Source organism: Lissotriton vulgaris, chromosome 2_1, assembly GCF_964263255.1.
Source record: "Lissotriton vulgaris chromosome 2_1, aLisVul1.2, whole genome shotgun sequence".
Taxonomy (NCBI): domain Eukaryota; kingdom Metazoa; phylum Chordata; class Amphibia; order Caudata; family Salamandridae; genus Lissotriton; species Lissotriton vulgaris.
In genome coordinates, this window is record NC_141687.1 from 744512471 (window position 1) to 744530786 (window position 18316).

General features: G+C 42.3%; 1 protein-coding gene across 9 annotated transcripts in view; it reads right to left on the minus strand.

Moving 5' to 3' along the window:
• The window catches only part of SOX6 (SRY-box transcription factor 6), a 790083-nt gene that overhangs the window by 531572 nt on the left and 240195 nt on the right, over nucleotides 1–18316 (minus strand). The window contains exon 1 of one of the 9 annotated variants that reach the window (XM_086956037.1): nucleotides 12929–12979. The exons of the other annotated variants lie outside the window; for them this stretch is intronic. The gene's annotated coding sequence lies outside the window, so the exon portion shown is untranslated. Of the gene's footprint in view, nucleotides 1–12928; nucleotides 12980–18316 lie in introns of those variants that run through there. 9 annotated transcript variants of the gene reach the window in all.

Below are 18316 nucleotides of genomic sequence, written 5' to 3' on the forward strand. Positions count from 1 at the left end.
CAATGACAGGCCCACTTATGGTGCTAAATCCCTGCCACAGATTTAGGGGGTGTTGGGCTGGGCAACGAAGAAGGGGTCTCCAAATAGCTCAACAGGGACAGCCTTTCATGTCTGGCTTCACAGGAAAAAGGAAACGTGTGCATGCATTTTTTTACGTTTACAGTCGCACTGCTAATAACTTCATTCATGAACAAATTTTAAGAATCTTTTTGGTTGCTGGCATCCCCTGTGGTGCAGAATTGCCTGGGAGCTCGCCCTGGGTCTTGCCAACCTGGTTACTTCCCGTTTGGATGTCCTTCAGTAAAATGCTTTTTCCGCAAAAATGTTTGCTGACAATATACTCATGGTTAATAACTATGAGCCTGTTATTGTCAGCGCTGGAAAAAATGCATGATAAGGATATTAACTGCTGTATGTGCTGGTTTCAGCAATGTTTGTGAGTGAGTATGCATGCCAAAAGGCTCATATCTTACTACCCTGCTTATATAGCACCAAAGTCACAATAGGTACTGGAAACTCGGCGCACTACCTCAAACGAAAGCTTGGGACAAAGCTATAACTTAACAGAGCTTGAATTTCGACTGACAAGGAACAAAAGAGCTACAGATAGGATTGTTTGAACATAAACATCTTTCTACCTTCTACCTCTCTCTCTACCTCTCTCTACCTCTCTACCTCTCTCTCTCTACCTGTCTACCTCTCTCTACCTCTTTACCTCTCTCTCTACCTCTCTCTCTTGCTACCTCTCTTGCTCGACCTCTCTCTTGCTACCTCTCTACCTCTCTCTCGCGACCTCTCTATCTCTACCTCTCTCTCTACCTATCTCTCTACCTCTCTACCTCTCTCGCTCTCTCTCTACCTCTCTCTCTCTACCTCTCTCTCTCTACCTCTCTCTCTCTACCTCTCTCCCTACCTCTCTCCCTACCTCTCTACCTCTCTCTCTACCTCTCTCTCTACCTCTCTACGTCTCTCTCTCTACCTCTCTAACTCTCTCTCTCTACCCCTCTACCTCTCTCTCTCTCTACCTCTCTAACCTCTCTCTCTACCTCTCTAACCCTCTCTCTCTATCTCTCTCTCTCTAACCCTCTCTCTTTATCTCTCTCTCTCTACCTCTCTCTCTAACTCTCTCTACCTCTCTATCTCTACCTCTCTCTCTACCTCTCTCTCTCTCTCTCTCTCTACCTCTCTCTGCCGCCTTTGGGACCTTATTAGTGTCTATCTATCTATCGCCCTCACTCTATCTATCGCTCTCACTCTATCTATCTATCGCCCTCACTCTATCTATCTATCCATCTATCTATCTATCTATCTATCTATCTATCTATCTATCTATCTATCTATCTATCTATCTATCTATCTATCTATCTATCTATCTATCTATCTATCTATCTATCTATCTTTCTCTATCTAGCCCCCTCACTCTATCTATCCGATCAGTCTATCTATCTGTCACCCTCACTCTATCTATCACCCACTCTCTATCTATCTATCTATCTATCTATCTATCTATCTATCTATCTATCTATCTATCTATCTATCTATCTATCTATCTATCTATCTATCTATCTATCTATCTTTCTATCTATCGCCCTAACTCTATCTATCTATCGCCCTCACTCTATCTATCGCCCCTCACTCTATCAATCTATTTAGCGTCCTCATTCTATCTATCGGCCTCACTATATCTATCTATCTATCTATCTATCTATCTATCTATCTATCTATCTATCGCCCTCACTCTATCTATCGCCCTCACTCTATCTATCTATCTATCTATCTATCTATCTATCTATCTATCTATCTATCTATCTATCTATCTATCTATCTATCTATCTATCTATCTATCTATCTATATCTATCTATCTATCTATTTATCTATCTTTCTATCTATCGCCCTAACTCTATCTATCTATTGCCCTCACTCTATCTATCTATCGCCCCTCACTCTATCAATCTATTTATCGCCCTCACTCTATCTATCGCCCTCACTATATCTATCTATCTATCTATCTATCTATCTATCTATCTATCTATCTATCTATCTATCTATCTATCTATCTATCTATCTATCGCCCTCACTCTATCTATCAATCGCCCCTCACTCTATCTATCTATCGCTCTCACTCTATCTATCTATCGGCCTCACTTTATCTATCTATCGCCCTCACTCTATCTATTGACCTCACTCTATCTATCTATCGCCCTCACTCTATCTATCTATCACCCTCACTCTATCTATTGCCCTCACTCTATCTATATATCTATCGCCCTCATTCTATCTATCTATAGCCCCTCACTCTATCAATCTATCTATTGCCCTCACTCTATCTATCGCCCTCACTCTATCTATCTATCGCCCTCACTCTATCTATCTATCGCCCTCACTCTATCTATCGACCTCACTCTATCTATCACCCTCACTCTATCTATCTATCTATCTATCTATCTATCTATCTATCTATCTATCTATCTATCTATCTATCTATCTATCTATCTATCTATCTATATTTCGCCCCCACTCTATCTATCTATCTATCTATCTATCTATCTATCTATCTATCTATCTATCTATCTATCTATCTATCTACCTATCTATCCCACTCACTCTATCTATCTATCTATCGCCCTCACTCTATCTATCTATCTATCGCCCACACTCTATCTATCTATGTATCGCCCTCACTTTATCTGTTTATCTATCGCACTCACTCTAACTATCGCCACTCTATCTGTCAGTTAATTTTTCTATCTATCGCACTCACTCTATCTATCTGTCTGTCTATCTATCTATCTATCTATCTATCTATCTATCTATCTATCTATCTATCTATCTATCTATCTATCTATCTATCTATCTACCCATCTATCTATCGCCCTCACTCTATCGCCCTCCCTCTATCTATTTATCGCCCTCCTTCTATCTATCTATCGCCCTCACTCTATTTATAGCACTCTATCTATCTATCGCATCACCACAGCATCACTCAGCACCACTACAGCATCACTCAGGGGCACCACAACATCACTATGCGCTACCACTGCATCACTGAATGCTACAGCACCACTCGTCACCACCATAACATCACTCAGCGACACCACAGCATCAATCTGTGCAAAAACAACTGGTTCAAATATGTTCTCACAATGTTTCAAGCTTTATTACAAATGTCACAAAAATATGCTGATATTTCATTTCTCTTCTTGGATTTCCGTCACAATAAAATACACTGAACATAATCTTCACAAAAGTTATTTACAAAAGTTTAAGCTATTGCCATTATAAATTACAATAACTTTTATTTAAGTATTAATTATTTTAAAAAAATAAAAGCCATTGTTATTTGTAATATCAATACATCCAAGTCCGTAAATACATCACATATTGCATTACAAATGCTATAGGTGTCACATTTGCAAAAGTTAAAACTATTGGCATTGTAAATGACAATGCTATTAATTTCGCTATTTTCAAAACCAACACATAAATAAAATATTTGTCATTTACAATACCAATAGCTCAAACTTTCCTAATGCGAGACCTATTGCATTGGAAATGCTTGTTAAAGAGCATAGCTAAGCAATGTAGGTTACTGATTGTGAACTTTGGCAATCCCACTGGATTAGTCGTGCAAACAAGATAGCAGAGCCATGTATGTGCTGGCTGCACCACTTTGGAATCACCTGAACATCACTGAACTTTTAGGGAAAGTAGCGAATGTGACTCTTTTCTCAGTATCTATTACTATGCTCAGTTAAAGGTATGCTAAGGACAGAAGTGTGTAACAGCAAGATATCTTCCATATGGTTCATGCGCATCCTACCAGTAGTAATGTAAAAATGACATCTTCCTGCACCACAAGCAACAGATTGCTCCTCAAAATCATGCACAGTGCGTAGCTGCACTGGCGCAGTCACACTGAAATACAATCACACACTTATTTAAAAATAATCTCTTCACGGGCCTCTAATTTTATTCACAGCTGACGCCACTGCCAAGAAAAAGCTGCGATTTAATGGAACGGGTAAGTGTTCCTTTAAGTACAGTTGTGTCAGAGACAAAGTGAAAAAGGTGTGAATAACTTTATGCGCGCGAACACAAGCCTCAAGGCGTTTTTTCGAGACGGCGTAGGGGAAAGGAACCAAAAAGAGCAGTGAGCAACCATCCGGTTCATCGAGTGAGCCAGTTTTTGTTTTCAAAATGGTGTTTTATCAAGGAGGGTCAATCGCAGCCTGAAAACGTCCACATGTCTTTGGAGCATTCAAAAGCGATGTGTTAATAGTCCCCATTATAGATAGTCACCGCAGTGCGCCACATTGCGTCAAGCCGCACGCTGCAAGCAAACTGTTGTTTTATTTGTTTATGATAAGGACAGTAAGCATTGGATGAGGTTGGTCAACACCACGCTGTTCATCTCTTTAAGAAACCTGAAGATATGCTGACCTGGGCAGTGCTTTTTTCGGTACATGTCTAGCATTTACAACCTAATAAGCACAGGGACATGTTTGCTACAGGGCCATCTCATAACCACAGGAGTAAAGAAACAACTGGATGGATGGGTGATGGATGTATGGGTGAGTGGGTGGATGGGTGGGTGGACGGACTGACGGACGGGCAGGCGGGCGGGTGGGTGAATGGATAGATGGATGGATGGATGGATAGATGGATGGATGGATGGATGGGTGAATTTTAAGTATCAGGAGCGGTCTGAGCAGTGGGGCGGGGTGGGGGGAGCTCGACATTAAATAAATAATTATTTTCCCTCCTCGTCGTCTGTCGAGTTCCTCCCACCATACCACCCAACCACTCTTACCTTCACAGGCCACTCCTGTTAGGCACGCTGAACTTTACATTAGGTTCCAGTTCTATTGGATTTCACAAGACGTTTCTTACAGGCATAAATTCGGGTGTAAAATGTGGAGAAGTTAAATGGAAGAACAGGAAAAAAGTGAGGCAATGTTTCCCAAATATGTCGACACAAAAGCCATATCTTGCACAACCTCCCTCTTGTTTTTCAAGTAGGCTATGATGACTTCAACTGATGGTGTTACTTGGCCATGGTAGCTAAGAATACAGCAACTGGCCCCGCTTATCAGCCCTGGATGCAACGAAATAAACTACACAGTGGTAAAATAAAGCAATTTTACATCAAAACAATACACTTAATGATGTACACACCACATTACCAGCCACCTGCTCCTTAATGCTGGCAGCTAAGAAGTTATCTTACACTAGTCACCTGCTATGAAACGCCGCTCGCGGTCTGAGCACATCCTGAATTTACTGTATGTTGCGCCAAACCAACTGCCCCCGTTGCCAGGGAAGCAGAGTACTTGAGAAGAGTAAGAATGGAGCAAATTGTGCTACTGCTCTCATTTATTTTGGGTTGTGTGGAAGGGAAGAAGGATTAGATGGACATTGTTACTGCACCGGCGAAGATGCCCCCAAGCTCCCCCTCCCCCGTGAGATAGCAATACCAGCAAGTCTCTTCCTCTCCTCGTATGATTGTCGACATTGTTCAGCTCGATCAATACCCCAGTGTTTTTATTGTGTTGTTGGACTTTTTGTATCAGATCCAAGCCCCGGCATAATAAAGGGAATCCAGGCAAGAATGCCTCATTCTCCGGATTCAAGTCATTTCACACAAAGGAGGCCTATTTCCTCTCTTATGAAAGAGTGGCTCCTCTCCTAAAAAGCAGTGTACGACAAGCACACGTTTCTTTCATCTGGTCAAACAACTACCTCCCCTGTTTACTGATCAGCCTCTACCGCAGAGATTTGACGCGGGACATTCCAGTACATTTAGACCAAAATGAGACAAGCTCATTAAAAAAAACAATTACATATATGTTGAGAAGATCCCGGGAAAACTTTGTTTTATCAATTGCCAACTAACTGTAACAGTCATTATGGCTACTGAATGCATATTTCTAATTGCACCACAATATCAAATCTGGAAACATATTTTTGGGAAATGGAAGCCACAAGGCCACTTGTAGAATGAAACCTCTAATGAGATCTACTGTGGTGTATTTGAGCCAATACCTAAATACACATTTCCATTCATTCCTTGGTCTATCTACTACCAGCCCCATGATAGTCAGTGGCCTAGCTAGGGTGTTGTGGGGGCTTTTTGGGGGCAGCTGTGCCCAAGAACAAGTCCGTCGTTGGATGCCACCCCTCCCCAGAGCAAGTCATCCTCTACAACCCGCACACATACACTCTTACCTGCTCTCCGGCGGCCAACATAGGGTCCGCCCCAGGTGGTAGTACCTCTAGCTACGCTACTGATTATAGTAATGGCCGAAAAACACAAATTAGAGGTCAACGACATATAACATTGTAGAGTAGGGAAACATTTTCCTAAATCATACCCTACATGAGAGTATGGGTTAGACTGACCAATATGGCATTTGTTTTCTGAAATAGCACTTCGAAACTGGAGTAGGATCATCATATTTTCCATATGGTATATCAACCCATATTTTTTTACCACTGTCATGCTTGCACAAAAGTGGGATTAGATTTATTTATTTGAGATATTTCTACAAAAGAAGTAGGCTAAGAACCGCCCCCCCCCCCCATCCAGGTTTCCAAGAAATTGACATTTAAATAGCTTATCAATTTTTTAATATTTCATTTAATTTCTATAAATATAGTTCTACACCTGAGAGACAACAATGAATTCAAGCTCAGGACTTTCCTTCTGCATCATTTAATGAGACACATAGCAGAGCACATACCATTGCTTCCGAGGAGGAAATGTACAAATGTAGCTGGTGTTTTGAACATATATATCTATTTCTTTATCTATATAAATGTATATATATATATATATATATATGGGAAACAACCTTTACAACGCAACTTTTACAACGCACTACCATTACAACGAAACTTTTACAACGCATGCATTTACAACGTAACCATTACAACGCATGACACTACAACGCACACCACTACACCGCTTGCCATTACAACACAGTCATTACAACGCATACCATTACAACGCATAGCATTACAACACATAGTACCCTTACACTATCCAACACTTACCCTACTGTTGCACCCCCTGGAGTTAGAATAGTAATTTTTACCCCTACACTATCCAACACTTACCCTACTGTTGCACCCCCTGGAGTTAGAATAGTAATTTTTACCCCTACACTATCCAACACTTACCCGACTGTTGCACCCCCTGGAGTTAGAATAGTAATTTTAACCCCTACACTATCCAATACTTACCTTATATGCAATGTAATGTTATGCGTTGTAATGGTATGCGTTGTAAATGTAGTATGCGTTGTAGTGGAATGCGTTGTAAAGGTAGTTTCAAAGTATTTGTAGTAATGTTATGCGTTGTAATGGTTTGCGTTGTAATGGATGTTGCGGTGTAAAAAATGCGTTGTAAAGGTAGGCGTTGTAAAAGTATGCATTGTAACGTCATACATCCATATATATCTATATATAGATATATATATATCCAAAGATAATTCCCAACACAGTAAAGAAGGAATGTCCGGGCCAGCTTTTGCAGTTTAACGAGCTTTAATGGTTAGCTCCACTCGACGCGTTTCGAGGAAATGTTCCTCTTGGTCACCAGCACCAGCACTTAATTTAGCATTAGCCCCTTGTGGTCACTCAAGGAGAGTTAATGTTCAACAGCCTAAGAATAACTATTTATAACCAGTATAATTCATCAACCTAAGATATCTGCTGTAAGGTTTAGTTTTCTTTACCTGAAACAGGATAGAAAGTATCTGACTTTTTAGGGATAGATTCCAAAATTATAAAAATGCAATTGACGTTGAGCTACTTCCGCTTAATTCCCCTCCTTTCCTTTTCCAGAATGATCCTCTTGTTACATTCCATCCTCTGCACATGCACACCTTCTATTTCTATGAATAGCCTCATATTAGTCTTTTGACTGTCTGCCTTAATCCTTCCCATTGTAACTCATCAATTGGCTGAGACCGCAGTTTGTGAGCTGCATGAAGAAAATTGCTGATTGGATGGGCAACTACTGCCTCCACTTAAACAGTGAAAAATCAGATATAGTGCTGTTTGGTAACACTCAGAAGTTTTGGTCGACGGACTGGTGGCCTGCTGAACTAAGCCCTGCCCTAGCCCAAAATACGTGGTAAATAATCTTGGCATCAAACTGGATTGGACTTTTTCAATGAAAGACCAGGTCAGCGCAACCTGTGGTACCTGTGTTACCACTATGCATCTACTTAGGATAGTCTTTTGTGGCTCCCCTCAGGAAAAACCCTAGTTCAGGCACTGATTACGAGTTGCTTGGACTCTGGGATTGCATTACTAGTGGCAACAAATGACCCATTGCTGGCCAAGTTTCAAGTTGTGCAGAACACAGCGGCTTGACTGATCTACAATCTTCCTTCATGCTCGTCCTCCATTCCTATCTTGTACACCCTGCACTGGCTGCCAGACAGGAAACGCACCATCTTTAAACTCTATTGTTTGGACTAACAGTTGGCGCAACTGCTCAGGTCTCAGAATCAACCTTTACTAAAGAGCCCTTGTATTTGCCCTTCCAGATTTGGTGGCAGATCCTTCTCATACCTTGCCCCCACTTCACTGGAACAAGCATCCTCTTCAAATCTGGTTGTGTCAGGATCCGTCAAAGTTCAAAAAACGTCTAAAGAAGTGGATGTTCTAATTGGTCTCGCTGCACTTTGCCAATTTTGGTTGCTAAGTGCCGAGATACATCTCTGGCGGTGAGTAGTTGTGCTATAACAAATGCCTTTAACATAACATTCCTCATTTCATAGATCACAACCTCTTCTCTCTATAACCCAACATTAATTAAACTCCACCACCCTATCTATCTCACGATGCTTTCACCTGAAAGCACACAGCTCCCACTGAGGATCACACTTAACTGATAATAATATAATCTATCATTAAATGACTGGAGTAAATGTATGCACTTTTTTCTTGAGAGCACATTGTTAATCACAATATTCACTAGATTAACCACTATCCTTGGGTTCCAGAGTAGCATGCTACTTTCTGTAAAACATTTAAACGCCTCAGTGGTGTAACATAATTTGAGTTGGCCTCCCTGCACAGTTCACAGAGGAGGGCCCCCACGCTCTGGACTCAGCCAGGAGATTTAAAGCCAGAGGCCCCACCACCATTCATAGTGCCAGGGGGTGTCTCCTTGAGCTCAGGGACCCCCTGCACCATGGGGGCTGCGGGGGCTGTTGTCACGCCACTGCATCAGGGGTAGTAAGCACTATATTAATACAATTAGAATTACAATAACAAACCCATTTTTGTGCTCATGTTGCAGTTCACTATATTATTTCCCAGGCCCATTCCTTAATTAACCACTCAAAATGGATCATCATTTTCTTTGGCATAAAGGAATGCAAATGACATAGTGACAAAAAATTCAAAAAATGCTTGTGAAGTAATGAGTTGTATGTAGATGATGTTAAGACTTCAGTTTTGTCAGTTAGACATCTGATGTATTTTTTAACTATGACAAGTTATTGTTCCAACTCCCAGTGGTATTTAACAGCTACATAACTATAAAAAGTAGGTTTGTCAGAATAGTTTCTCAATGACAACTTAAGTGTAAGAGAATACAAGCTATTTCGTCTTGCACGTAAATCAAAGAAGGAAAGGAGCAGGGTTTGTCAAAACCATAAGTTGCGCCCAAGTGAGGTCATCAAAGGAATAGATTGTGGTCATCCAGCAGAGTCATAAACCAAAACACAATTTAATGAAGTTGCACTGAAAAGTGCAACTTCCTAGCCATCTATATTTTCTATGGTTTGGCTATTGTGCTTCCCGCTGGAGATGATTCTGAATTAATAGTGATTAGTGAAAATGTTGTCTTAGCCAATGCTTGTTATTAGTGGATCTCTGAAGAATAAGGGTTCACAACCACCAGAGAGTAAAGACATATTGCACTGTAAATTTAGCATTTGACATTGTTCACATTAACAACAGTGAGATAATTGGTAAAATCATGTAGACGTCCAGTCTTCAGCAAGAAAGTCAGACCAGTCTAGCAGTAAATTGACAACTGTGACTTCAACCAGTTTCCATATGCCAGGATACAATTGGAATCAGGTGTTTGCACCACACCTTGCATTTGTGTCGAGTGCTGGTAGGAGGACAGCAGGAGTTTGTTGCAGCCCCCTTCAGCCACTCCTCACTGGAAACAGGGAAGCTGAGTCGAATGTAGGTAATAAGATGGGACAGGGACTCTTGATGGAGTAAGACTTAGAATTTTGATGTGTCACACTGATAAGTAGCCAGCGTTTTTCTGTTTTGTAGTTTGTAATTTTATAACCTGAGGGTCCTACCCAATGCGTAAGCCTATACTTTAAACCATAACTAATTGTAAAGGATTTTTTACCTTATTTTCCATAGTTTCACTACATGGCCACCCGCTCAAGTCCTCATGGGAATACTTGTCCCACACGGTTTGAGTGAGTGGCACCCACCCAATAATAATACTGAGAAGCTTGTTGCCAGGCACTAGCCTGACCTTTTTCCCATCACATTACCACTCATCAACGTCACTTGATGACCTCTGAATGGCTGCCAAATGTATTTGTTAAGAATGATTTTACTTCACAGGGTGCACTGTATGTATCTGTGGACTATGCGGAAAAAAACATTTATCTGCTGTTCCGCACATTGTAAGTGTTAATAGCACTATGTGCCTACTTTCTTTCATTACAAGTGTGCATGTGATCGCAATCAAGTTACTGTCAGTCACTAATACTAGCTCACCCATAGAGTAGTGTTTTTTTCAGTGAAAAAAAGTAGAAAGTATATGTATATATATATTTGTGTGTGTGTGTGTGTGTGTGTGTGTATATGTGTGTATATACCTGGGCCACTTAGAGAAACAAAGGAAAAGTTTTAACAAGTACTACTTTTTAAAGCAGCAAGAAGAATTAATACAAAATGGCAACTGGCAAAGACTCCCCATTGAGAGAATCAGCCAATATAGTAAGGATAATGCCAAAGAGAAACGGTAGAGTAGATCTGTCTGGCAGTTGTTTTCCACCTCATCTTCTACACTTCTCACCCAATAGGGAGAACAAAAGTTTGATCCAAAATGCACTCTATCAGTTCACGGACACCCCATTATGAATGTGGAATGCTCTAGCCTAGATTACAAGAAATCCATCGATCCCATTTCTGGCATAATCATAATTTGTGCCATGAACAGCATTACAGCTTCTGAGCTCATAGGTTACCCAAGTGTACCTGTTGAAGATCAGGTACGTAAATAATTCAAAAACCCAGATTGCCCACCTTCGAATGAAAGGTAACGTACACAACAGGTCTGTTCTCCCCAATTCCGCAGTTAAAAACTTGGAATCAGGTTCAAATTTCAGACCCACTGAATACCAATCACAAAACAATTGACACTCAAGAGTTGTTCACTTTGCACACAAGATTGCACACATGCAGTCCTCTTTTGGATGTTATATGTTATGCTTTCATAATTTTAATTTTCATTTTGTAGTCCTGTCTGCACAATATGACTCAAAAATCTCTGTAATTCCCGGTGCATTGTGGGCCTCATGTGTAACAACATAGTGAACATGAATTGATAATAAGTCTGTCAACAGCACCGCAAAGAATGTATGTAACTTGTGACTGTGCTATTATAACTCAATGTTTCCATTGCACTACAATGTACAAGATGCTTCCCAGTGCTTAATTTGTAAAATGTTAAGTGCCAGCACTCCGACCAGAAGGACACTGCTGCTTGCACCACCCATCGCCCTGTCATCGCTGCCAAAACAACTACTAACCATCTCTCTCACATATAAATGAGACTGTAAAGATTATTCCAGGTCCCCAAAGCTAAAGGAATGGCTGGGGAAGCAGGTATTAGCAATGTTTTAATGTATATTGTTTCCCTAAACAGCTGTTATACTTCTCCTCTCTAAATAACATGAGCAGCGCCACCTTGTGGCAGATTGCCTTAAGTATGGTGTTGACAATTAGGTGTTAAGTACAGGTGCTCAGCACCGGAAAGCTCCGGCTCAAATTAAGCACTGATGCTTCCACTGCACTACCCATAGTATTGTCCGCATGTCGCTTGCAACACTTTCATGAAAGACTCCTGAAGTTTCATTTTCTCCTATCAAAGCCTGATCCTGCCAGTTAGAGAATAGAAAGAGCTGTGACCTAAATAGACAGTACTAACAGAAGGTGCCGCACATGCCATGGGGTCACTTGGCAAGCACACATGAAACCATATTTTGTACAACATTTCACATACATATAGGGCTAGGGTTTTTTTGTGCAGCATTTGGCAGGCGTGTACCTTACGTCAATGTTTTCGCTGTTTGACTGCATTGCCATCTGTATAAGGGTCTGTCAATTGGTAACTCCCAAAGTCATTTAAAAAATCTGTGAGCCAGTCACCAACACCACGCATGTCCTCCGAGACCCAAAGAGTAACAGTTGGCAGAAGGACTTAATTGTGTACCAGTTACATATTTGTGTCACGCTCAACTGTGTCCACAAGTATACCCAAAAATATGTGGCGTGTCTTTGTAGAGACAAGAAACTACGACTTCTCTGGCTTCAGTATGATTAAAACCGCAGCTCTTCGCTGTGTCCTGTGTTTTTATTGTCTTAGCGTGCCTACGTTCCTTTCCGCCATTTTAACGTCTCTGCATATGTTTAGTGGGCCGGTTATTGTGCGCGCTCACACAGATGACGTCTCGCGAAGCAGAATTTGGAGAAACATGGGTAGATTACACGCCGACAGGCAGGGCTGCAGAGGTCCACTGGCAGCTTCACCTACCCTTCGTGTGATTTTCAGCAAGGAATGCGCGCAGGTGGGGCTCACAGATGCCACAAGCCCGGTGAGATTGCACAGACGGAAAAGAGCGAATGCGGACAGGAAGATGCCTCCCTTACCTGGCACCGCCATTCCACAGCCGCCGCCTGGACTTTATTATCAGCACGCCCGCTCGGAATTCCTTCGGTACAGAAATATAGTTTCTCCCACTGGATTAATGATCAACTTTCTGGGTAGTTAATTTGTAATACTTTGCTGCTTAACCCTTGCTAGACCTAGCATTCCTACAATTCACCCTGCAAAGTATCAATCGCCGAAACGTGCAGAAAAGACCCATGGGTCAAACGAGAAACAAACAAACACACTGTTCGGGAAGCGCCATTGCAGAAAGAAGGTTTACCGAAGTCTTGAATTAAAACTAGAAGCCTTTAGCTCACTTAAGCCAACTGTCCTCCGGCCCACCTTTCTTCAAAAACTCACGTTGCCAATCCTGAAATATGTTCAACTTTGGATGCGAGAAAGCAGAACCCGCAAACGGATTTGGGTGAGAAATTAGGTCTGCTCTCCGTTATGGGCAGAGCTGGAAGTTGAGGGTCAAATAATTATACTAAAGAAAATTGAAACAAGTGGCCTAAAATGAAAAGGTGAACAAAGGGACAGTGAAGACAGAAAAGAACATGAGGTAACACTTAACTATGCAGCCTGGTATTAATGTCACATTCTCAAGCCATTCCAGCCAGATACTGTCAAATAGCTCTGCGTGTTAGTACACCTGTGGCAGAGATATCTTCTCGTGGGTGGGTAGTCGACAAACAATTTGCTTACCTCCGCCAACCCCAAAAAGAGTGCCGCCCAGGACGGACTGCCCCCCCCAGCTATGCCACTGATGCTGAGGTTTGATTGGTGAAAGCACTAATCATGTTAATGCCGTGCCTCCTCATGGGGCCCAGAATCTGGAGCGGGGTCAAAAGAGGAATCAAAAGAATGAAATTTCACCTTTTGTCTGCTCTTCCACAACCAGGCCAAATGCCACTAATTGCAAATAACCTTTCTGTAGGTTAATGGGCAGATAATTTGAGAAGTTTTATCCACCACATCTACTCATAGCACTCAGGAGTGGTGGGTGTGCAGAGGATTAAAACCCTTCGACACACATTCAAGTCTACAGTAGTCACCTCCATTTGTATGATGTCTCTGAAGACCCAACAACTTCCTCTCTTCCCCAGCATGACTAAGAAAGGACTGTCAGATGGACAGTTTGGGGTTATTCATAAGGTGAACTGTGGGTGAGCGATTACTACTCATTTAGAGTTTAGCAGGCTGGGTACTCTGTAAAAATGGAGTACACGGTCTGTCAGAGTCAGGCGCACATCGCCCATTGTGCTCAAAGGGCTTCAGCCCCCCGTTGTGTGTGACAGGCCGAGCTGAGGTAGCTTTCCAGGCACACACAGCTGCACCAGAGTACTTCACAGGCCTTTAAAAGACCATCTGCTTGTTAATGAGACTTTATTGTTTTTCACCCCTTCTTAGAGCCCCTGCATCTCCACTGTGCCTATGGCTGGAAGAATTAGGCCCCCCCTCCGAAATTTTTCTTAGGTCCCCCCGCCCCCCGAAATTTGGCTCTAGTTGCGCCTCTGCTGAGAGTATTAGTCCACCCACCCTATTTTGAGTCTGTCAGATGAACAGGTTTACACCACCTGAGTAAAATTGACTTCATCTGGTGAACCTTGCTCCAGTAGGCCAAGGTTGTCCGGGCTGACAGAGGTAAGCCACCCAAACCTCTGCTCTATTTAAAGTGGGAGGTAGGATGGCTTTGTTTTACTGTGTGGCGCCACCAAGAATATCCTGGCAGTGAGGCAAAGTGCAAAAAAATGATGCTCCTCACACAATGGGAAAAACTCTCATGGTGTTACGGACATTCGTTTTTTTCTTTTGCAAAACAAACGTCTACATTGATAATTGTTTTTGCAAAAGAAGAAACTTTGAAGTATTTGGTGTAAGAGCCCCTCACCAATGATGGACGAACACTAAACTTTTAAATAGCGTTCTTTGAACCACCATGATGGCAGTTCATACAACCAATAGGCCATCTAAATTTGGTGAGTGGAGTAAAGTCAGGGTGGCAGATGCAAAATCCTCAGACTCTCTGACTGCCTTAACTCCATCCACCAAAGTGTAAATTGGGCCTTATACATCTGGGTGCAATCCACAAACTAATCTCATTGATGAGAGGAGAGATATCTGATTTTTAAAAAACTAATATGTAGGAAACTTAGTGGAACCTGTAACTTCATCTGTAAAATAATTTTTAGATGGTAACCATTGCTCGTTTACTCCTTGGCCTTAGTAAGGTAGATTGGATAAAGTATTCTACCTATGTTCCGGAGAAGTCTAGGTAATCCATAGAACTGGAAGCGATCAGGAGGCTGATGAGAAATGTAATGTGTCAAAGCTTAAACGTTGACAGTAGATAATGTTAGGGAGAAGTTGATCCAGTGAACCTGAAGAATAGGACCTCAAACCAGAGATGAAGGAGAGGACAGGCTGACAGCAGATCTGGTATGTAGCCAGATTAACTTACATTTGAAAATTGGAGCAAGGAATTGGAGAATCTAAAATGAAGAAGTGAAGGGAAATATGAAGCGTATAATTTCTCTTTGGGCACTCTTGCTCCGACCTGGGCTCAGAAGCCTCCTTGTGCCCAAGAAGAGGCTTTCTACAGCAACTGTGTGGGCTGGGGGGTTTGGTTGGGAAGCAGAAACCTCACTGGCCTGTGTAACATTAAAAGTTGTGTGTGTTCTAATGCAAAGAAGGAAAATATGCCACTTTCGCAGCTACTAGGTAACAAATGACTATTAAAAAAGGTGTGTAGTGGGCCCCTCAAAACTCTGGGCTTTGGTGCCACTGCACTTGCTGCATTAACAATAGATATATACCCTTGCGTGAGACGAGCAGCCATTCTGTTTGTGGTCCTATCATTGTTACTAAAGGAAGAATCATGGAAGAAGTAGAGTTTTTATGAACCATTTTCCTGGGAGACTTAAATTCCTCTGCCATTGGTCTTCTCAGGATAGGCTCAGCAATGGCCGAAAGGTAGGACTTTTGTTGGGTCTGTGAGCCCTAGAGAGGCGTTGCTCTTCATAGACCTTGCTGGAGGCAGGTGGTGTTACTCTACAGCATCCTAGGTAGGATGTGCTACGCTGGGTGAAGGGTTAAGTGACCCTACGCAGATGGGTTTGAGGAAAGGAGGTGTCATGAGGAAGTCACAATCAGTCAACAGTCGATCCCAAAGTCTGATGGGACGTGTGCCAGTCTATTGCATGGAGGCGTAAGGACGAACTCAAGGATATGTAGTAAAGACAACAGCTGTCCAAAGGTGGGCCAAATGCAAGAGGGTAAAACAGAAATGACTCATAGCTCATCAGAAATTACCCCATCATAAGATGCAAGAATAACTTAAAGATGCGGGCCAAAACCTTAAAGAACAAAAACAATTCACGGACACGGTAGCAGCAAGTTTGGTATCAAATCTCTGGCATGGGTTTCTTGCTGATTGGCGGGAGAGAGGGGGTAGGCATAACATGTGTTTTCCTAACACCTTCGAGGGCTTTGCAGAGCCCTGTGGGTGGCCGCAGAGAAAGTGCTAAAGCCAGCAAAGTACACTGCCAGATCAGAACACAAGAACAGGGCCTCGCTACGCACAACATTCATAAGAGACAAATTAGAGCAGCCTTTTGTTCGGTACACGGTGCACAATATACCTTCCTCCCGTTTCACCTGATTAAGCCCGAGGTATGTGTTTCATCGCTGGGCCCAGTGGTTGGCTAGAAAGTGTAGGTCAAACAATCAGCTATTGTCGCACAAGACAATGACCTCCAGTGTCCTCGCGGCTCGCCGTGACCTTTCATCTTCCTCCATCCCCAATGGTCGCTCCTGACAACAAAACCCGGCAGTCCGTCGGGCTGCTTTCCAGATTGTCATAAAAAGGGCCCTGTCCTTTCGAAACAAAACCAATTTTTACACCAAGGTGGGGGGAGACACACACGGCCATTGTTGCCTCTGCAGATGTCGGGGTTACTAGGGCAACGCTTCTAATCCTCCCATTTTGTGTTTTTTACCACCTTGTTCTCAGCAGCTTCCCTACCAAGTGTGTTACCTTTTAACTCACGAGCTCGGAGGCCGCTCCTCTAACTGGAGGCCCTAATTAGCTACGATTTTCGCAGCATAGACAACATGATGAGCTAATCGAAATTTGCAAAATAATGACGTACCTCCAGCAAGTATTCCTGCTCCTGAGGCCCAGTCTTGGAGTAACAATAAAGAGGCCATTCTTGGCGGCGGCATTAGAATGCTGCGCTGCTGCTAAACAGAGAACTTAATTGTCCCAGTCGTGTCCATTGAATCAACAACCTATTGTTCCGGACATGAAAAATAAAGACCCAGAGAATGGCGGGCTCCGTGATTGGTCTGCGCTGCCATACGGGCGCTCAGTGGAATTGTTTTCCTTTGAGACTCTTGATGGACTCGGCACTTTCTGTTTAGAAAAAGTGAAACAAAAAACCTATTGTCTGGATTAAAAAAAAGGCTGTTTATTGAAATATCTCAAAGCAGTTTCAAAGATTTTGTGCGTGACCCCAGCGATAGAACAGCAAAGTGGTCATATTTTTGCCAGGCGAGGAGGACTGTTACTTCAGCCAATGGTAACAGCTCGATAAGAGACAAAAGTGTTGTCTTGCTCAAAAGAGGAAGTATTGCGCTGGTAAACAGCGAGCATGGATAACAAAGAAAAGCAGCACACATCTCAGCGCAGATAAGATTTTTTTTCCCTTTTTGTGCAGCTAAGACATTCAATTTGCAGACTTCCACGAGTGAAATTGAGTAGAGTATTTGTCGAGGCCATTGCTATGTTTCATGAATATTTACAGGGATAGAATTGGAAAAATAAAAGTCCAGGTACCTTGTACCAGAGTACCTGATGTTTCTGAGAAGTGCTGGTACTCTCCAATTAAAAGTATTAAGTCATTCTTGAAAAAGTGCAGGTGCTCTCCCTCTCAAAATTAAAAAGTGCCAGTACTCACTACCAGACAGTACCAACCCTTTTAAAGCACTGAATATTTACATTTATAAAATAAAAAATTATGCAGCGAAAACAGACTCTCATCCCTGCACTAAGTTTATATATACCCAATATTCAATTGGTGCTGCATTTCTGTGTTTAGTTTTTCTGTAAGTGCTCTCAAATTTGAGCGTTGAGGGACCTTTGACGAAGGGAACTGCAGAAACTGCACTGTATCCGCAAATTGGGACAATTGCGAAAACCAGGATAAGACCGGAGTTTCCTTGCTCCCAAGTGGGCATTTTAGCCACAAGATCCCAATGCAGCACAGGTACACTTGAAGTTTTGCGTCACACTTTTTGTAGTAGGTCGGAAGATCGCAAATTCTGGTACGATGAAAACTGCACTAACAAAATAGCACCACTACACACTAACAATACTAATTGCTACT